Source organism: Schistocerca americana, chromosome 4, assembly GCF_021461395.2.
Source record: "Schistocerca americana isolate TAMUIC-IGC-003095 chromosome 4, iqSchAmer2.1, whole genome shotgun sequence".
NCBI lineage: Eukaryota > Metazoa > Arthropoda > Insecta > Orthoptera > Acrididae > Schistocerca > Schistocerca americana.
Genome location: NC_060122.1, coordinates 622,225,263 through 622,247,440, shown reverse-complemented (window position 1 = coordinate 622,247,440; position 22,178 = coordinate 622,225,263). Strand labels below are relative to the sequence as shown.

The window sequence follows — 22,178 nt, the reverse complement described above, 5'->3', positions numbered from 1 at the left end:
TTCGGATTGGTCGCCTTAAATGAAGCATCATTCTCCCATTTTAGAAGAGCAATGCTGATTGGCAGATAATATTTCTGACGTCTTGAGCTGAAGGAGTAATGGAAGAGACCGAAAGATATACCCCTTCATGTCTGGCGTGGAGAGGGGCCTTTCTGTTGTCGCTCTTGAAGCGAGAACATGTAACGAGACCGTGCTCGCTCATACATGTACTCAAAGAGTACTTCACTGGGAGAGCACGTCTGTCGAGAGCGATCAGAGTGCGATTCTATATTAAGTCCCTGTGATTAAGTGTTGTTCACTGTGTTGGCCACCACACTTATTGTGCGGTGTGAACGGACAGAGTTATAGTTAAACGCCTGCGAGCGAATTTTTGAGTGGCATCATGGTGGACTGGTTATCTGACCGGTGTACCACGCCAATAGTTAGACTAGGAACGAATAGGAGTCCTTCACTTCATCAAGGCGTTGGGAGAGTTTGATTGGCGAAGGTCAATCCAGATAGAACGAGAGTTATCTTATTTGTCAGCAGCGAGCAGCACAGACAGCAGTCATTACAGCTTATGGTATTGTGCGTTACAGCTCTTGCGAGCCCCATATTTCCTACACAACAGTACCATTCACTGCATTTCACACGTGACAGCCTCGACCATACGTAGCAACATTCTAACGGATAATTTTTGAAGTTGAGTAGGCACGGCTCTCAGCCATTCTGCCAAGGCAATAACAATCTTAAACTTTGCATAGAAATTTCATTAGCGAATCCTATCCTTCACAGGTAACTTCACATTCCAAAAATAACCCGGAAATAGCTTGTTCAGTTCATAACTAAAAGTGCCATTGTGATTTCTCAGAATTTTTGCAGAATAAATAATAATTTTCGTTAGTTTCATGTTTTTCTTACACTAACTAGCACTACTCCAGTACCCAAGTATCCCACTAGTTACGTAAGATATTTTGTGAATTTCTGTGTCATTTCCTTACAGCGGACGACTCCAGAAGATATTAATTGCTGAAAGTTTTTCAGGCATTTCTCTTTAGAACGTTAGGAGCGTCTGTCTGACTTCTGTAGTAGTGTGGGGGTGGAAATTGCATCTTGCAGGAGCCACAGGGTAAAGGGTCCATCTCAGATTAATCCGTTGCACAGAATGACAAAATAGCACCCACACGCTCAGACTGTCTCTGAAGTAAACCTGGAACATGTCTCTCCTCTGATGATGCAGCACTCCTGTTGTGTGATGATCTTAGCGTGGGACGATATGTATAAGCTACTTTCTGAAGTTAAAATGGTTCAAATGGCTCTGAGCACTATGGGGCTTAACATCTGTGGTCATCAGTCCCCTAGAACGTAGAACTACTTAAACCTAACTAACCTAAGGACGTCACACACATCCATGCCCGAGGCAGGATTCGAACCTGCTACTGTAGCAGTCTCGCGGTTCCGGACTGAGCGCCTAGAACTTTCTGAAGTCCCAATGTATTTGCTACTGTCACATTACCTGTTTCGTCGTTACAAAGTGGCGGACTGAAAAAAAGTATGCTTCTGGGCCTGTATTATATCAGTTTTCTCCTTGGTATTTTGTATGAGATGATCCCTGTTGGAGTTCGTTTAATGCCCACTATTCAATACATTGTCTTCCTGTTTTTCTATTGTAGTAGCAATATCAGTTTGCAGCATCGCATTTTGAAATTCCTATGCACTTATTTCTGAGGCTAGATAATTGATATATGACATTGAATAACAAGTTAACTATGTATTCTGACAGGCTCGAGGAATTTACCTAATTTTTGGGCTGCAGTACCTCAGTCGGTCTGTTAAGACCCCTTTTCCTTGAGAACAAGTAGAGGTAGGAAGTTCAAATTAATTTCAAATACAAAGGTCTAATAAGATCCTTCGGCACTCTAGAAAATTTAAGCTTCTAAGTCAATGCAATCGAAAGATACGGCCATTTACGTCCATCTTTGCCGGATGGGGGCAAAGTGGACAGGGGTCGCCGCCTGAAGCCTGTAGAGTACACAAGACGAGCTACACGAAGGAGACGCATTATGTCGGCGACGGTAGCATCAAAGTATCCCATACTGCAGATTACCCCTTCCAGGTAGACGTGATCGACCCGATCGAACGTCTGGCTGAAGAGCTACCAAAACTCCAGGCATACGACAAGGGTGAGCAAGAGCAATTACGTCTCTATAGCTACAGAGAGCAGTACGGATGTTATTGGTACCTTCCAAAGAAGTCTGATCGGTGGAAACCACTTACCGAGCCGTCCGTTTAAGTCGCACAGCCAACAGCCAAGTAAAGATTTTGGTGTCGCCGTTGAGTAACGTCAAAGGGCGGTAATCTCATGTCCGTGAGGAGTCCTGAGGCTTTTGAATACGAATGAAGAAACCATCTAGAAAACCGTCTGGAATCGGCACGAAAGATGACAAAGTTCCTTACAAACCTCCGCCCACAGTCGCGCCAGAAATGGACGAAATGTCCAATAAAAGTCCAGTGGGAGGTCGTCAGGGCAAGGCGACCTGTTCGTAGATTCCGCCTGGACAGCATCATGGACTTCGTCCTGTGCGATGTTAGGAAACAGGTCCATCGTCGTATCCACGGAAAACGAGCCAAAGAAGACTCTGGAGACGTCTGCAATGTTGGCGGGGTGGCAACATTGTTCAGAGTACAGCATTACATAGTATGCATCAATGGCATCAAAATGGGTATCAAAATGACGCCTATCATCAATTGTATGAACATTAATCAAAGTCCTCTGACGGTGGCGTCGTTTCCCTACGACATGATACACACTTGGAGACTCCTAGACTAACCCATCCTGTGTGTGCACCCTGAGCATAGCTCCTTCAAGGTGGCGGCGAGAGAGGGATGTGAGCTGTGTCTTGGTACGATTCACTATTTCCTGGTGCTCTGGTGCATATGGAAACACTGTAAATTCCTGAAGAATTGTTAAATAGAATTCCTGAATTCGTCACTGCCATGCCACAACCTTCCTTCTGCAAACAATCAAGGCGTTGCGTAATGCAGGCGTTCCACAGAGCACCCACCAAGACAGGGCGACGAGCTGTCCACGTGGTCTCAATGAGCTGCCAGTAGTCGGGTGTCATAAGGTGGGTCATGTTTGGTTTCCATGGTCCACAGCCTCGCCACACCCTTTGGCGGCAGAGATTGACAGCACAGATATGTGCGTCACGGTCAGAGAACGCAATGGGCTAGACATCAGCACTCTGCTCCCCACTAAAAATATAGTGGGAGATCTAAATACAGTAGAGGTGGCTGGAAGAATGGCTAGTGGAATCCTTTAATCCCAGATGATTGCCATGAACATGCTCCCAAGAATCACAAGGCTGAGGTGCTGGAAAATCATCACTAGCGCCACGCACGCATGATAGAATCTTCGGGTTCGGGTTTAGCACGCGAGAAATATGTCGGCTGCTCTCAAAATTACCGGTTATCCGAACCAGTGGTGATATTTTTGGTTACCTAGTGGGACATTGGTCTTTGGGTGCCTGGATGCAGTTGAAATCGTCTCCCACGATCAATGCATCCTGCTGACCTAGGAAGAGAGGAGTGATTGTCTCTGAGAAGACCTCTGCTTAAGACAGTATTACTACTCAAGGCACATTTTGGTTGAAAGCACCGATGATGGCTGTTAATCAGTTGAATCGATTTGCAAAAGTGAATAAATAAAACACGATTTTGCGACTGGTTGCTGCATATTTGGTAATTTCATGGTTTACGGTCGCTGCACGACTTGGGAACCACATGGAGCCCACCATTCACAAGTTACGTAAATCTTCTGTTCGCTTTGTTAACTTGTTCTAAAAAAATTGTTCAAATGGTTCTGAGTACTATGGGACTCAACTTCGGAGGTCATTAGTCCCCTAGAACTTAGAACTAGTTAAACATAACTAACCTAAGGACATCACAAACATCCATGCCCGAGGCAGGATTCGAACCTGCGACCGTAGCGGACTTGCGGTTCCAGACTGCAGCGCCTTTAACCGCACGGCCAATTCGGTAACTTGTTCACTAATCATTTTAGGTCCAGTCCAGGTCTCCTATGATGACAGTAGCAGCAACACTCCGTACCACACCTCTCCTTACCGTTGTGTACGAAGTTTCACACAAAAAATTGCAACGCCAGGAAGGATAGCAAATAACGAAAAGTTTGCTTAATGTGCATACATGGTAAAGGATGAAGTAAACATAGTTAAATTTATCAGAAATATGAATGCGGAATGTAGTACACAGAGCTGCCACCTCTGGACATCGAGTAGAAATGATCTTGAATGAAAAAAAACGAGTACATCGTAACATGCAGCTTCAACTCTGCGTCGGAGTTCATCTTATTGTAGTGTTCTGTGCGCAGTGGCGTGTGAGGCTCTCGGCAGATCAAGACCACATATGTGTAAGAAATTTGGTGAACTTGCTCGCCAGGGCAACAGTCGAACACCTTCTGTATCGAAGTAGGCACAACAGCACAGACACTATGCAGTCTCCCATTATCTAGCTGAATGGTAACGAAATAGGTACCTCGATGATAGAATCTTCGGGTTCGGGTTTAGCACGCGAGAAATATGTCGGCAGCTCTCAAAATTACCGGTTATCCGAACCAGTGGTGATATTTTTGTTTACCTAGTGGGACACCAAATTAATACACAAGGTAATATGCCCTTATGACGATAACTAATGCCATTGGATAACTTCCGTTTTCTCAGAGCCACCACACTCTCAAAACACGCAGAACCAGGGTGCGTCTGAAAAGTCGGCGTAGTGTCACTCCTGTGACCAGCGTTGTCATTGAACGCCCCTCTCTCTCCACTGCGGCGTCGAGGAAAACAACAGCAGTTGTCGCCCTGCTGACAGTCCATGGTCCTCCAGAAATCCTTACTATAAACAAGATCTTTCCCTGACTAAAGATATATGACGCGCCTGTACGACCCTGTACAGCCACGCATAAAACATGTCTGTCCTTTCAGGCGCTAGTCGCGTGGTCCCATTCGGATCTTGTATGGTATTAAGTATAGCCCTCCACAACCAATAGATTCCATATGCGCGTTACCACCAATGCGAACACCATTGTCGCGGATCAGTAAGCTGCTTTTTCGGCAGATCATGAACCTGTAGATTGCAATGTATCGCCTACTACACTCACCAAGATTAAGAATCCCAGATACTTGGCCAGACTTGCAGATCTTCAATAAACATTACTGCTCACAGGTGAAATGGTCTACAGTTACGGGTAACTTTATATACACTCCTAATGTTGAAATGGTTGGAGGCTTCTTTCATTTGTGCGAGATGCTCTGTCCTCGATGCGACCAGCGGACTTATGCTGAGGTGACAGAAGTCGTAGGATACCTCCTAACATCGTGCCGGACCTCCGTTTTCCCGGCGTAGTGCAGCAACTCGACGTCGCGTGGACTCAACAAGTCGGTGGAAATACCCTGCAGAAGTACTGAGTGGTGCTGCCTCTATAGCCGTCCATAACAGCGAAAGTGCACGATTTTGTGAGCGAACTGACCTCTCGATTATGCCCCATAAATGTTCGATAGCATTCATGTCGGGCGATCTGGGTGACCAAACCATCGCTCGAGTTGCCTAGAAAGTTCTTCAAATCGATCTCGAACAATTGTGGGCCGGTGACATGGCCCATTGTCACCCATAAAGCCGGCCGAAGTGGCCGAGCGGTTCTAGGCGCTACAGTCTGGGGCCGCGCGACCGCTACGGTCGCAGGTTCGAATCCTGCCTCGGGCATGGATGTATGTGATGTCCTTAGGTTAGTTAGGTTTAAGTAGTTCTAAGTTCTAGGGGACTAATGACCTCAGAAGTTAAGTCCCATAGTGCTCAGAGCCATTTGAACCATTTTCACCCATAAAAAGTCCATCGCTGATTGGAAACATGAAGGTCATGAATGGCTGCAAGTGGTCTCCAAGTAGTTGAACAGAAACGTTTCCATATAAACACAGCCCACACCATCATGGAGCCACCAAATGTTAGACATTGCTTTGTTGACAAGTTGGGCGCATGGCTTCGTGAGGCCTGCACCACAGTCGAACCCCACCAACTGAAATCGGAACTCATCCGAAGAGGCCACGGTTTTCCAGTCGTCTAGGACCCAAACAATATGGTCAACAGCTCAGGAGATATGCTGCAGGCGATGTCGTTCTGTTAGCAAAGGCACTCAAGTCGGTCGTCGGCTGCCATAGCCCATTAACGTCAAATTTCGCCACACTTCCCTAACCGTTCGTACATCGTACGTCGCACATTGATTTCTGCGGTTATTTCACGCTCGTCTGTTAGCACTACGCTCCCCGTCGTTAAATTAAGGCTGTTGGCACTGCGTTGTCCGTGGTGAGAGGTACTGCATGAAATCTCGTATTCTCGGCACACTCTCGACACCGTGGATCTCGGAGTGTTTAATTCCCTAACGATTTCCCAAATGAAATGTTCCATGCATATAACTCCAACTAACATTCCGCCGTCGTGTGGTCATAATGACGTCGAAAACCTTTTGACGTGAGTCATCTGAGTACAAAGCACCGCCCCTTTGTACCTTATGTAGGTGATATTACCGCCATCTGTATATGTTCATATCGCTGTCCCATGACTTCTGACACCTCAGTATACAGCAGCTGGCCGTCTACAGCGTGCGCTACGACAGCGATGTTATAATACGACGGCAGCCAAGGAGCCCCCGACAGTCCTCACTGAAGAAAATAAATTAGCACGACGCTCTCCTGGCCGTTGTCAGTTTTCGTCTGACCTGTAACCGCAACTTCTTAATCAAATAGCTCCTCATTTGCTCTCACAAGTAGTCAATGCACCCCGCCTGCCGACGGTGCACAGCAGACCCAACGGTCACCCATCAAAGTGCTAGCAACGCCTGACGGTGCGTAACTACGGTGATCTGACGGAAACCAGCGTATACACCGTGGCTAGGCCGTTGGCATTGCCTAATGGTCGAAGTGAAAATAATTTACGTAGGCAGTTTCATCAAAATTGAAAAGGATTGATTACATGACTTTTGCAGCACAAAATTATTCTTTAATTTTTATAGAATTCTTTTAGTAGTCGTGTATAGACGCGATCTTTAACTCTGAAACCCAGGCACTCACACACTAAGAGACTCGTGAGGACTAATCACCTATTAAATACAGTATTATTAGGAGATTTAATGTAGGCCTCTTTTGTATGGTATGTCTTTCCATCAATTAACAACTTTAAGGTAACCAGGTTCTGGAAGGCAGAAAGGTGGACTTTCAAACAATAACCAAAGTTTAGTTAAAACTCCTCCCGATAGGAGTGGCCCTACACGATGGTGAATTCTGACATGTGCTGGAGGACGTTTCCCCGTCTTACACGACACATAAGATGCTTTTCTTACAGCCATCCAATATTCACGAGCGATTTCCGTATGAGAAATTCTCCATGTAACCCTTCTCTTTATGCAGAACACAGATGACAATACTTCGACATACTTTGTGCGGCCACACTGAATTGTTTAAAATTTGCTTATCCAAGCTTATAAAATACTTCATGTCAGTTTAACGTTTGTTGCATACCTCCTTCACGAGTTGCACATTTAACTGTTAGCAGTGTAGCTTAGAAAAAAGCTAAATATTTTCCATACATTAATATCCATTCGCTGACATTCACAACTGGAGACATATAGAAAAACGCTGCACATGGACCGAAAGAGCTCTGATGTTTGCGAAGTACTGACCAAGGTCATCGCTAGGCAGATAAAGTTGTCGATAGCTCGCTATGAGGTGGATTGAATAAGTGGTGGCAATTGGTGTGGCTCAAAGGGAACCAACCGTCCAATAAAACTCGAGCCAAGGTCAGTGATATAAAGCCGCCTGAGCCACTGCCCGTGCTGACTGGTGTGAGGATATACTGGCGGCCAAATATCAACTATTCATCACTGGCAAGCGAGATGTGCAGCACAAATGAATAAAATCCAACAGTCAATGTTACAGTATCACAGTCTCAATCGTACTACATTTACACTAACGCATACAACTATGTCAATTCCGGCACAGCTGTGCCATCTTCTTGTAGCCTACAATGAAAAGAAAAATACTATTGCTTAGCAAGTGTGATAGGAAACAAATTTCAAAGTGTCTGAGTAGCCGACATCAAATATTCATTTCTGAGGACGAAGATTTGGAGCAAAAATGGACGAAATTCAGAAATATAGTGGCGTACACCCTAGATCAATATGTGACGATCAAGACTGTAAGAAATGGTAAAGAGCCACCGCGTTGTTAGAGTGTTTTTGCAAAAGCAGAGAAAGCTTCATCATAGGTTTCAGCCAAGCCAAAGTCTAGTCCGCAAGCAAAAGTTGTTTCGGTGGCATGGACAGCTTCAACATAGATTTAAACCAAGTCAAAGTCTAGTTTGCAAGCAAAAGCTTAACAAAGCCAAAATGAGCATTATAAAACAAATGCGAGATTCGTTCACTGAAATCGAAAGTAAAATTATACCAGCCGTGAGGAACTTAAGAAGTTCTGATCTTACATAGAGTCACAGGTGGTCTAGGGATCGCCAGCATGGTGGCTCAGCGTGAGCGATCAGAGGGTTCGTTGCCTCCTGTAATAAAAAAACTGGGTAAGGAAATGAACGATCAACATGAACAGATGTCATGGGACATCCGCCTCGACCAAGCGCAACACACAATACGGGTCAAAATAGAAAAAAAGGGGGGGGGGGGGGCGGGATAGCTAGCGTCTTTGAATAGTAATCAGAACGTCCTCGGTCCCAGGTTCGAAACCTGCCACCGCCTAAATTTTGATTAATAATCAGCACTGGCGATGGAAGACTGCTGGAATAAGAAGTCAGCCTCACTCTGCGAAATGGCGTCGAAGAGGGCGGAGGAGTGGACAGAGGTTCAGGAGACTCTGTTGTCCTTCGGATAGAAAACTACCTCTAAAGGTGGAAGAATCATCTATGATCAACGACATGAGGATCCAGAAAGCAATGGAAACCATTTCATTAAAGGCTCATAACGTATATCTACGCGATATGTGGCTTGTAGTTCTCTCCATTGACAAAAGATTCTGGAATGGTCCCTCATCCGGATCTCCGGAAAGCGACTACAGAGGGGAGGTGATCATGCGAAAAAAGATTTAGTAACCAACGAAAGGATACCGTCCTAAAAACCGGGGCGTTGAATGTCAGAAGCTTGAACGTGGAAGGGAAGCTAGAAAATCTGAAAAGCAAAATTCGAAGGCTCAATCTAGATATAGTAGGGATCAGTCAAGTGAAATGCAAAGATGAAAAGGTTTTATGGTCAGATGAGAATAGGGTAATATCAACCACAGCAGGAAATGGTATAACGGAAGTAGGATTCGTTACGAACAGGAAGGTAGGACAGGGAGTGTGTTACTGTGAACAGTTCAGTGATAGGGTTGTCCTGATTGGAATCGACAGCACACCAACATCGACAACGATAATTCAGTTATACATGGCGACGTAGCAAGGTGAACATGAAGAAAATGGAGGAAGCACATGAGGTCACTGAAAGGGTAATACAGTACGTAAAGGGAGATGAAAATTTAATAGTCTTGGGGGACTGGAATGCAGTTGTAGGGGAAGGACTAGAAGAAAAGATTATAGTACAATTTAGGCTTTGGACAAGTAACGAGAGAGGAGAAAGACTAATTGAGTTCTGCAATAAATTTCAGCCAGTAACAGCGATTACTTTGCCCAGGAATCATAAGATAAGGAGGTATACCTGAAGAGGCCGGGTGATACGGGAAAATCTTGGTTAGATTACATCATGGTCAGACAGAGATTCCGAAATCAGATACTGAAGTGTAAGGCGTACCTGGGAGCAGATGTAGACTCAGATCACAGCATAGCAGTCATGAAAAGCAGACTGTAGTTTAAGAGATTAGTCAGGACGAATCAATAAGCAAAGAAGTGGGATATGGAAATACTAAGGAATGACGAGATGTGCTTGAAGTTCTTTAAGACTATAGATACAGCAATAAGGAATAGGTCAGTAGGCAGCACAGTTGAAGAGCAATGGACATCTCTATAAAGGGAAATCACAGAAGTTGGAAAGAAAAACATAACTACAAAGAGGGTGACTGTTAAGAAAGCATGGGTTACAGAAGAAATACTTCAGTTGATCAATGAAAGAACGAAGTACAAAAATGTTCAGAGGAATTCAGGAATACAGAAGAAAAGCAAGTCGCTAAGGAATTAAATAAATAGGAAGTGCAGGGAAGCTAAAAAGTATTGGCTGCATGAAAAATGTGAAGAAATGGTAAAAGAAATGACTGTCGGAAGGACTGACTGAGCATATAGGAAAGTCAAAACAACATTCTGAGAAATTGAAAGCAAGTGTGGTAACATTAAGAGTGCAATGGGAATTCCACTGCTAAATGAAGAGGAGAGAGCGGAAGGTGGAAAGAGTACATCGAAGGCCTCTGTGAGAGGGAAGATTGGTCTGATGTGGAAGAAGAAGAAATAGGAGTCGATTTAGAAGAGATAGGGATCCACCATTAGAATCAGAACTCCGAAGGACATAAGATCAAATAAGGAAGAAGGGACAGATAACATTCCTTCAAACTTTCTGAAATCATTGGAGGAAGTGGCAACGAAACGACTCGTCACGCTGGTGTGTAGAATGTATGACTCTGCTGACATACCATCCGACTTTCGGAAAAATATCACCCACACAATTCCGAAGGCTGCAAGAGCTGACAAGAGCGATAATCAGCGCACAATCAGTTTAACAGCTCATGCAGCCAATTTGCTGACAAGAATAATACACAGAAGAATGGAAAAAATTGAAGATGTGTTAGATGAAAATCAGTTTGGCTTTAGGAAAGGTAAAGGCACCAAAGAGGGAATTCTGTCGTTGTGGTTGATAATGCAAGCAAGACTAAAGAAAAATCAAGACACGTTCATAGTATTTGTCGACTTGCAAAAAGCGTTCGATTGAGTAAAATGATGTAAGATGTTCAAAATTCTGAGAATAATAAGGGTAAACAATGGGGAGAGACAGGTAATATAAAATATGTATAAGAGCCAAGAGAGAATAATAGGAGTAGACGACCAAGATCTAAGTGCTCGGATTAAAAAGGGTATAAGAAAGGGTTGTATTCTTTCACTCCTACTGTTCAATCTGTACATCGAAGAAGCAATTATGAAAACAAAACAAAGGTTCAGGAGTGGAATTAAAATTGAAGGTGAAAGGGTATCAATGGTAAGATTCACTGATGACATTGCTATCCTGAGTGAAAGTGAAGAAGAATTACGTGAACTGCCGAATGAAATGAACAGTCTATTGAGTACAAGATCGGACTGAGAGTAAATCGAAGAAATACGAAAGTAATGAGAAGCAGCAGAAATGAGAACAGCGAGAAACTTAACCTCAGCATTGATGGTCGAGAAGTAGATTAAGCACTGACAAAAAGGGCATTCCTGGCTAAGAGAAGTCTACTAGTATCAAACATAGGCCTTAATTTGAGGAAGAAATTTCTGAGAATGTACATTTGGAGCATAGCCATGTATGGTACTGAAATGTGGACTGTATGAAAATTGAAACAGAAGAGAATCGAAGCATTTGAGACGTGGCGCTACAGACAAATGTTGAAAATTAGGTAGACTGATAAAGTAAGGAATGAGGATGTTCTGTGCAGGATCAGAGAGGAAAGGAATGTGTGGAAAACACTGACAAGGGACAGGTTGATAGGACATCTGTTAAGACATCAGGGAATGACTTCCATGGTACTAGAGAGAGCTGTAGAGGGCAAAAGCTGTAGAGGCAGACAGAGATCTCGTACATCCATCAAATAATTGAGGATATGGGTTTCAAGTGTTACCCTGAGACGAAGAGGTTGGCACAGGAGAGGAATTCGTGGAGGGCCGCATCAAACCATTCAGAAGACTGGCGCCTCAAAAAACGTCAGTTAATGGATCAATATCATTTATTCAGCGGCTCAATAAGCATAATGGCACCGAAACGCAATATTACAGAGAGAATGCGGAAATACTGAATTTCGTCTTCCGAAGTTTCTTCACTTGGAAGATCACAATACAGTTCCCGCTTCCAGTCATCGTACGATCGCCAAAATGAGAGATATTTAGATAAGAGACGGTGAAATAGGAAATTTACTAAAATCGCTTAATAGTAGAAAGGCATCTGGACCGGATGAGTTACCTGTGAGATTCTAGCGAGATTATGCTTCCTCTTCTATTAGTTGTGTAGCATAGATCGATGGAACAACAAAAGTTACCAAGGGATTGGAAAAAATACAGGTCATCAATGTTTTCAAGAAGAGTGTAGCAAGTGATTCACATAGTAAAGGTATTTAACGGTGACGTCAGTTTGTTGTGGGGTTAGGAAACATGCTCTACGTTCAGTAACTGTGGTGTTTCTGGAGAAAGAAAATCTGCACCTCAACATCCAACATGAAACCCGTAATTAGAGATTTTGAGAAACGCAGCTCTCTTTGTTTCTCCATGAAATCCTGAGCGCCGTAGGAAAAGGTGCCCAGGTTGATACCGTGTTCCTTGACTTCTGGAAGGCATTCGATGCAGTCTCGTGCTATACGTAAGTAAACAGAATACGAGCTTACGGAATATCGGACTGAATTTCTGATTGTATTCCTGGCTTCTAAGAGATGGAACTCATTACGTTATTCGTTACGAGATAAAATCGACAGATGTGAAGATAAGATCTGTACTGTCCCAAGGGAATGTTATAGGGCCATTACCGTTTACACTATACATAAATGAGTTAGGTTTCGACGCAAGAAGACTGCAGCGAAATGCAAAAAGACTTGCAGACGGTCAATGATTGATGTAAGGACTGTTAGTTTACCCTGAACGTAAATAAATGTAGCATATCTCTCGTAAACAGGCGAACAGTCTATTAATATTTGTTTACGCTGTTGGTGAAAAAGTGCTGGAAGCCATAACAGCTGTAAAGTCGTTAGAGCAACCACAAGTGGAATCATCACATGAATCAAATTGCACGAAATACAGATGACAGGCTGAGGTTCACTGGAAGATTGTTAAGGAAATATAATTCATCCACGAAGGAAGTGGCTTACAAAACGGTTGTTCGACCTATTCTAGAGAACTGTTCATGAGTCCCAGACCCTTACTAAGTAGGATTAACAGAAGACATAGACAAGATCTAACGAAGAGCGGAAAATTTCGTCGCAGCGTCGTTCACTAACCGCAAGATGCTGAACAAATTTCAATGGCAGTCGCTTCAAATGAGGTGTTGACTGTTGCTGAAAATTTTACTGCTGAAATTCCGAGAGCGTACGTTTGAAGACGTGTAGGAGAGCGAAATTACTACGACTAAAAAGTCAGAAATTAGAACTCATATGGAAGTTTATCGACAGTCGTTGTTACGATGCACCATTCGCGAACGGAACAGGGCGGGGCAGGGAGGGGGGGGGGGGGGTTGGAGTAGATGATAGTGGTACAATACGCGTCCTCCGCCACAACTGGTAACATGGCTTGCGGAGTATATGCCGAGGCGTAGCTGTAGACGTAGTAATGGATTTGGCATTACTTCGAGAAGCTAGTGCCCATGTACATCAGATGACTTTCCACGAAATTAGCGAAATACGATATTCTTGTTTATGTCCAAGCATAGTTGTGAGATACGTGAAAGATCGACCCTGCTTCAATAGCCGTGAGAAAGGTTCATGCTGTATTCAGATTTACTTTATCACTCTTGAGTAGGTGTAACTCACCTACCAAGAAGGTCGTTTAGTGAACTCTCGTCTGACCAATTCATGAGTACTGTTCGTCGGTCTGAGACACTTACCAAGTGGGAGAGGCTAAAAGAAAAACGCTGTGCATCGTAGAGAACTTCGCGCACAAATTTCCGAGAGCCCACGTCCGAAAGAGTCAATTAACATACTACTTCTTCCAATGGACGTACCTCATAAAGTCCACGATCTTAACATTAGTTATATTCCCGCCCACACAGGGGTATACCCATAGTTTTTCTCTTCGTGTACCGTCAAAGAATGGAGTAGGAAGGAATGAGGGTGGAGGAGAGAAGCGAGGACTCTAGCACATTATGTGCGCTGTAGCGCACACCATACGGTGCACTGCTGTGGATAAACTCCGCACGTGTAAAGAATTTCCCGCGACCGATTTATCAAATGCTGTAGCTGGGTTACACCACAACTCGCCTGAAGGAAGATAGTATTCAAAAAACGCAGCATTCTATCCTGTAGCAGATTTCTGTTCATATTGTTCGTCTTGCCATCATCCGTATCAGATCAGTATCTGCTGGACTCCAATGCACAAATGATGAGGCTTATTAGCGGCATACTACCGCCCATTATATCAGATATATTCAAACACTCCTTAATCACAACTGTTTTCTCTGAGGCCTCACATTACGCTGCAATAGCACTCTCTGATTATCGACATCTTTGCATTCTTCCTACACTACTGTCAAGGCCTGAGAATATATAGTCCACGACCAGCTAACAAATTACCTAACTACAAACAATGTATTAGACGAACACCAATCAGGCTTTCGTAAACATTGCAGCACAACATCTGCCTTTATAAAGGTGACAGACGACCTGTAGCTTGCCATGTATGCATAAGAGGCAACCATCATGTGCTTTTTAGACTTCAGCAAAGCCTTTCACACGGTCGACAATGACATATTACTCGCCAAACATAGCAGCCTAAATTTCTCGCCAATTGCAGTGAAATGGTTTCACTCATACTGACGTCTCTTCAGCAATGCGTCATGTCCGGCACCATAAAGCTACACAATAAAGTCATAATGGAGACGGTAGGGTCAAGCGTCCCCCAGGGTTCGGTATTACGTCGTATATTCTTTTCACTGCACGCAAGTGATGTGTCATCAACCTTGTCCTATTACAAATACCACGTGTACGCTGATTATCTTCTGTTGTATCTAAGTGCGAAAGCTACGAACCATGGAGATCTCAGTACCGACCTGCGTACACTATCAAAATGGGTGCAGGACATAGGGCCAAAGCTCGACCCACTCAAAACCCAAGCGGTACTGGTTGTCCATTTTAGAATCATTAGCCCAAAATATCGAAAACCCCTACCATCTTTAACCACAAATGGGACCAATATCAACATCTCTCCTTCAGCATAGAGCCTAGGAGTAATAACAAATGAAAATCTTAATTGTATTGAATAAGTAGTTGCAAAGTTAAAGAAGGCATCAGCATTTATCCATGCACTACAAAAATATATGAGTAAATAGCTCTTGCCCCTTAATCTGAGAAAGAAACTGGTACAAACACTTACACATCCAATTATTGAGGCCGGCCGAAGTGGCCGTGCGGTTAAAGGCGCTGCAGTCTGGAACCGCGAGACCACTACGGTCGCAGGTTCGAATCCTGATTCGGGCATGGATGTTTGTGATGTCCTTAGGTTAGTTAGGTTTAACTAGTTCTAAGCTCTAGGGGACTAATGACCTCAGCAGTTGAGTCCCATAGTGCTCAGAGCCATTTGAACCATTTTGAACCAATTATTGATTACCTTATTTCTGGAAGGTTCTAGCTGCTCCTATCGCGGCTATATAAGCGGAACAGCATACCATCCCCGGCAGTCAGTGTTGTTTCGCTGCTGATGACGATGGTGGAGACAGCCGTCGAAAGATCGAGTGTTTTATTAGAATAAAGGAGTTAAAGACATGAGCAGCCAGTGGAGATTGATTTATACCGATGGGAAAAAGTTGAAAATTTGTGCCGGACGAGGATTCGAACTCAAGTCTCTTGCTTATTATGCAGATGTGCTGACCGATACGCCATTTGGACAAAGTGGTGACCACCACCGCACAGACTACCCTAGCACACTTCCCATTAGACCCAAATCCTCAACGTATACCACGCGCTACTGACGGAGTGCTCCTGCTCATTAGCCTCATTACTCAAAGCAAAGCAGCTTGCAAACCAAAAAGATTTTATTCTGGAATACCACAAGTGGAGATTCTGAGGATTACGGACGTCTTTCAGTTTGGTGAGCAGCTTTCTTTGGAATATCGATAAACGCATGAGGAAGCCCGTAACAAAGTAAAAAACAGATTACTGAATCAGTGGTAACCTATTGCAGTTTGCCACATTGTTTGATATTACAACGCGATTTGAAGTGAACACATAAAATCACTATTCGGGCAGTTGAAAAGTAAACGTACAAGGGATCAAGCGGAATTAAGATTTTTGTAATCTTTTAATATGTATGGTACGTGAAGTTCGGAACTCAAGTAGCACTCACCCAAAGCAGATAGGGTAACTCTGAAAAATTTCCGAGAAAATAGAAAGTTTTCCGACCACGTTCAGTATGGTAAATTATGGAATTAAGACTATAAACGCAAAATGATAGTTGGAGCCAGACGCATGGGGCATTCCAATCCGGAAATAGTTAGGGAATTCAATATTCCGTGATCCATAGTATCAAGAGTGTTGTGGATTGGCAAGACAGCCAACCCACTATGACAGGAAGCCGAAAGGCTCGCTTTTGAGCTCACGCAGGCTGGCGTGAGGTCTGGAACTGGACAAGGAAGTTAGACATTAGCAAAAAAGGTCGTAGCTGTTGGAATACTTAACTTTAATCCATAATTGGTGAACATAGCTCTTGACGGTACGTGTTTTACAGCATCAATAGTAACTGGTAATGGCGCCTTGCTAGGTCGTAGCAAATGACGTAGCTGAAGGCTATGCTAACTATCGTCTCGGCAAATGAGAGCGTACTTTGTCAGTGAACCATCGCTAGCAAAGTCGGCTGTACAACTGGGGCGAGTGCTAGGAAGTCTCTCTAGACCCGCGGGGTGGCGGCGCTCGGTCTGCAATCACTGATAATGGCGACACGCGGGTCCGACGTATACTAACGGACCGCGGCCGATTTAAAGGCTACCATCTAGCAAGTGTGGTGTCTGGAGGTGACACCACAAAGAGTGTGCCGAGAATACCAAATTTCAGTCATTACGTCTCATGGCGAACAACGCATTGGCCAACGACCTTCCCTTAACGACCGAGAGCAGAGGCATTTGCGTAGTGTCGTCAGTACTAACACTACGTGAAATGACCGCAGAAATCAATATGGGACGTACGACGAACGTATCGTTAGGACAGAGCGGCGAAATTTGGCGTTAGTGGGCTGTGGCAGCAGACGACCGACACTACTGCCTTTGCTAACAGCACTGCATAGCCTGCAGTGCCTCTTCTGGGCTCGTGACTACATCGGTCCCACCCTATACTACTGGAACAACGTGACCTGGTCAGTTGAGCCACGAATTCGGTCGGTAAGAGCTGATGGCAGGGTTCAAATGTGGGTCAAACCTCACGAAGCCATGGACCCAAGTTGTCAACAAGGAACCGTGCAAGTTGGTTGTGTCTCCACACTGGTGTTGGTTGTGTTCACACGGGATGGAATGAGTCCTCTGGTACAGCTGAAAGGATTATTGAGTGGAAATGGTTATGTTCGGCTCCTTGGAGACTATTTGCAGCCATTCATGGACTTCATATTCCCAAACAACGATGGAAGTTTTATGGATGAGAATGTGGAATCTCACCAGGCCGCATATGTTAGCGATTAGTTTGAAGAACATTGAAGAGCGAATGATTTCGTCATTCAGGTCGCTCGACTTGAATCCCGAAGAACATATCTGGGACATAATCGAGATGTCAGTTCGCTCACAAAACCCTGTACCGGTCACACTTTCGCAGATTGGCTGCATGGCTCAGTATTTCTGCAGGGAGCTTCCAACGACTTGTTGAGTCCGTGCCACGTTTCGTTGCTGCACTACCCGGGGAAAAGGAGGCCCCACACGATATTAGGAGGTATCTCATGACTTTTGTCATCTCAGAGTCTATTTGAGTTCTAAACTTCACGTCAGATAAATTTAAAAAATTGTAAATTACGACTGTCGTTTGGTCCCCTTACTAGATTTGTCGCATGCATATGAAAAGTTGTGACGCAACTTTAACCGAAATCACAAACGAGGCGCTATTGAGGCTAATACCGGGCTATCGTTGTAGTGTTTGCTGTCCTAATCAGGTAAGTATGAAGGCAAAGAACGAACGAATTCGGAGACGCGCTGGGGCTAGAGTAGTAAAAGGGCAGCGTGCCACGTGCTGTATTAAAATGTGTTGGAATAAAAGGCGACGTCATACTCGGGTAGCGCTACTGGGTAAAAAGGAAGATTCTTCCACGATTCTGTTGTCACTGTCATTTATCTGCATAGGGATCAAGATAACACTATCAGAGAGATTACAATGTGTGCGGAGCCGTACAGAAAGACGTTTTCCCTTGTTCATTAAGTGAATGGAAAAGGACATTTACAGTGGGGATATCAAACGCTCTGACTGGCAAACCTGACATTTGTCGGGAGACTTTAAAAACTATGTGCCTATTTTTGCACATAATTTACTTGCCTCCTAAAAAATAAGGAAGGTGTTTTGGTATCAGAGAATTGTTCTGTCTTTCCGCGCAGAAATAATGACACAAATGAGAAAGTAGATAATTTATTGAGATCGTCCAAAGTGTCCTACCAGGGAACTGTGTGGTTCTAAGTGCCAATAAGAAAGTTTCTGCTTCAAGTGCCATTAGTACTGAGACACTACGCTTTATTTGTTGTAATACCAGTGCAGAAATAGAGACTTGTTTTTAAACTAGTAGAGCTATAATCAACCAAAACCATTTATTACATTTGCTAATTTGTGTACAAGATGCTAACAAAATAAAATTGAAGACCTTGGGTGTAAACAGTGGTAAGGGACATTCGATGAGAAACAAAGTTATCGCATGTAAAAAATGGTACGTGATATGCTTTATTTATATTAATAACAGTTCCACGGTAAACAGAGAAATGGCATTTCTGTCTCTGATTTCACGATGTGTGCGCGTAATCAGTGCCAAAAATATGGCTACCAGTCGTAATAACGTGTTCGCTGTTTTTGCGAGGAAAATGTTTTCATGGACGACTTGTACAAACTCGAGGACGGTGTTGATAACTACGACACAGATAGAGATCCTGAATATGTTCCCGAACGCAAATGCTCTTAGAACTTGTTTGCTAATCATGTAAATAGGAATAATGTTTAAGCAAGTAAATAATGCTAACTTGTGTTCCTTACCAATGTTTAGGTGGATTTACGTGACAATGCGATGGCAGAAATGCTTAGGGCCATCCTTAACATTGCTTACGTGTTGTAGTTAGGTGACAATAAAACTAATTATATACTGTGTTGAATCATAGATCAATATTTGAAGTTGTTGTGTTTTATTATTGTAAACATTGGTAGTTCATATCTAACTATCACAAACTGAAACAATCGGAACTTTTAAATTTATATTTTCGAGATATTTCACACTATCGTTTCGATAAACCGTCCAGCGAGTAAACAGTGCTACGTCAAGCTATGTTAAGTCCACTCAGTTTCCAGGTAAACAATATTCAATATGTATGATGTATTTCTAAGAATAAAATTTTGGATAGAATTAACGATTTTAAAAATATGTCATTATTCTAGAAATGCTTGAAAATAACGACTCATCTGAATAATAATATCACAATGGACATACTTGAAATGTTTTATTCACGATGTTCAATTTAATCTCTATTCGACAGTTTCTCAAAACAACCAACGTGTTCGTTGCAATTGTTTACAGGCGAGGACTTCAAATTAACAATAAAATCTCTTATGATTTCTGTTCGTCAGACAACTCCGTTCTTGGAATCAGATGTTCCAAAGTTAACGGTGGAACTTTCTGTGCTGTTGAGAAAGAAATGGCAACATGATCAACAGGTCTTTCTGTTTTCCAGATAACAAACACGGCTGGTCTTTCAGATGAAGTGCGGCATGGCAGACATCAGGCGTAGTCTTTCCTCTTTTAAATACATTGATGTTTTTCCATTCTTCTGTTTCACAGTAAAAATTTTTAATAGCTGTTTGAGCGGGATTAGTTTGAGACACTTCGATAATATTTCATTTGGAAACCTTCCACGCCTGTACTGAAAGTGATGCTCAGCAGCATTTTTAAGATTAAAAATCAGTTGCATGCATTGTAACTATTTGGAATGGGGTCACGACTTCAGTTGAATCAATAACCTGTGTATCAACTAAATGGAAAACACCTTGCATGGCACTTGGAATTCGCGTGGGGAAGCACTTCTGGGCACTAAAAGCATGTGGAATATCATAATGAATATTAGAAGCATTTTCTTCGTTGTTTCACACGTGGAACAAGTCTAAAGACGAGCAAGACATGCAGCAGCACTGAAAACGCGTTTTGAGTAAAAATGTTCTCAAGAACATTTGCCGGCCGTTGTGGCCGAGCGGTGCTAGGCGCTTCAGTCCGGAACCGCGGGCCTGCTACGGTCGCAGGTTCGACTCCTGCCTCGGGCATAGATGTGTGTGATGTCCTTAGGTTGGTTAGGTTTAAGTAGTTCTAAGTCTAGGGGATGATGACATCAGATGTTAAGTCCCATTGTGCTTAGAGACATTTTGAAGAGCAGTTGATATTTCCAATCTTCATTTAATAGTACGCCACAAATGATATCACGACCCGTATTATGGAGAAAAAGCGGTGGACTACATAAAATATCTCTCTCTCTCACACACACTCACTCACACACACAGACACACACACCCACACACAAGGACACAAAAAAAGAATTAACACCGTATGCAAACTTTTCGCTGAATTCATAAAGAAAATCCTTTTTAACCTACAAATGGCAAAATATGTAGACGTATTATGTACACAATATTACAGAATGACGCATTACTGATGACGCATTGTAAATAAAAGCGAAACACGTCAGGTGAAAAATGGTCGTAACATTTCTAGTGACTCTAATGTCAATGTAAGCACTTTCGAAATATGTATCTCCCTTGTTTTCAAAACTATTGTTTTCGAAATATATGACTATCTCCATCTAAGTCATCTATATCCAATGATATTATCTGTATCTGTTTATTTTTATATTTATTACACATTAAAATTTATTCACAGTTTTTGTATTGAGTACCGCTAAGTCAATATGGCCCCACCTTAAACTGTTTGTTTGTTTCTTGAATGTAGTATTTACGAAAATGAAATGAAATGACGAATTTTATGTTGAACAGGTGCTATACGGAACACCTCCAGTGGTGAAAATAATATTTTTTACCTTATTTTCCTGCCTGTTATTAGGGTTTCTTGCATCAGCCTTTTTTGTACCCTTTCTATTATCACTGGGGTCAATATGACCCCATAAGCATTAGAAAAAATATCTCCCTCGTTTGAAAAGCTTTTTTAAAAATTTTATATTGCCTTCTATATCTGATTCAACTGTATCCAGTGATATTTTGTTTCCTTTTATACTCACAACACATTAAAATTTATTTACGTTTTATTTTGCGCTGAGTGGCACTGGCGTCAATATGACCAGAAGCTAAATTTGTTTGTTCCTCGAAGGTAAAAATAATAAAAATTGGTTCATTAGTACCACATTTATCAACTTTAATGTATGTTTTTATCTTATTTCATTAAAATACTAGCAATACATCTTGTGTAAATTACTTCATGTCTATAGCGCTCCAGTAGCAATTAGTAAGACAAAAATATCGTGATAGTTGGATGATTAACATTGTAGTGTGATTAGGGGGAGGGAAAATACTAAGTTGATACACAACACCTGGAGGTGAATATTGTTACCGAAGCAAACTGAAAATTAGCATCGACTTATAAACGATAGGTAGAACAGATGTAGGAAGTTGCTAAACGAGACGGACAGACGCTCTGTGAAGACGGAACAAACTTAAAGTCCATCCACGATGTGCTGCAGAAATACATCCGGAGAAACGAGACAGGAATATGATGAGACCGGGACAGCAAACGTGCGTAGGTCGGGGAGTGAGTTACCTGGCAGCGCGAGGAGAGGAGAACGCGACCAGCAGCAGCAGCAGCTGGTGGAGCCAGGAGAACACTATCTCACTGGTCTGTGGCTGCTGCCGTCTGCAGAGGTTCCCCCTCCAATTCCTCTCCCTTCCCCTCCCCATATTTACCGATCACGCAGGAAGCCAGTCACGAGGTCCAGGCATTAGATAAGACAGCTCGGTCAGTGTCAACACTGGCCCTCTGTAAGATAGGTCGAGAACGATCGAGAGCGTGGACAGCTCACAGGAGCTGGGCTGAACTTAGCGAGAAAG

The 22,178-nt window shown here is 43.1% G+C and overlaps 1 protein-coding gene across 1 annotated transcript in view; it reads right to left on the bottom strand.

Annotated features, from left to right (window-relative positions):
• Positions 1 to 21,976, bottom strand: part of LOC124613236 (probable cytochrome P450 301a1, mitochondrial) — a 190,128-nt gene extending 168,152 nt beyond the window's left edge. Inside the window, exon 1 of the mRNA XM_047141913.1 lies at positions 21,892 to 21,976. The gene's annotated coding sequence lies outside the window, so the exon portion shown is untranslated. The remainder of the gene's footprint in view (positions 1 to 21,891) is intronic.
• Between the last annotated feature and the right edge of the window lie 202 nt (positions 21,977 to 22,178).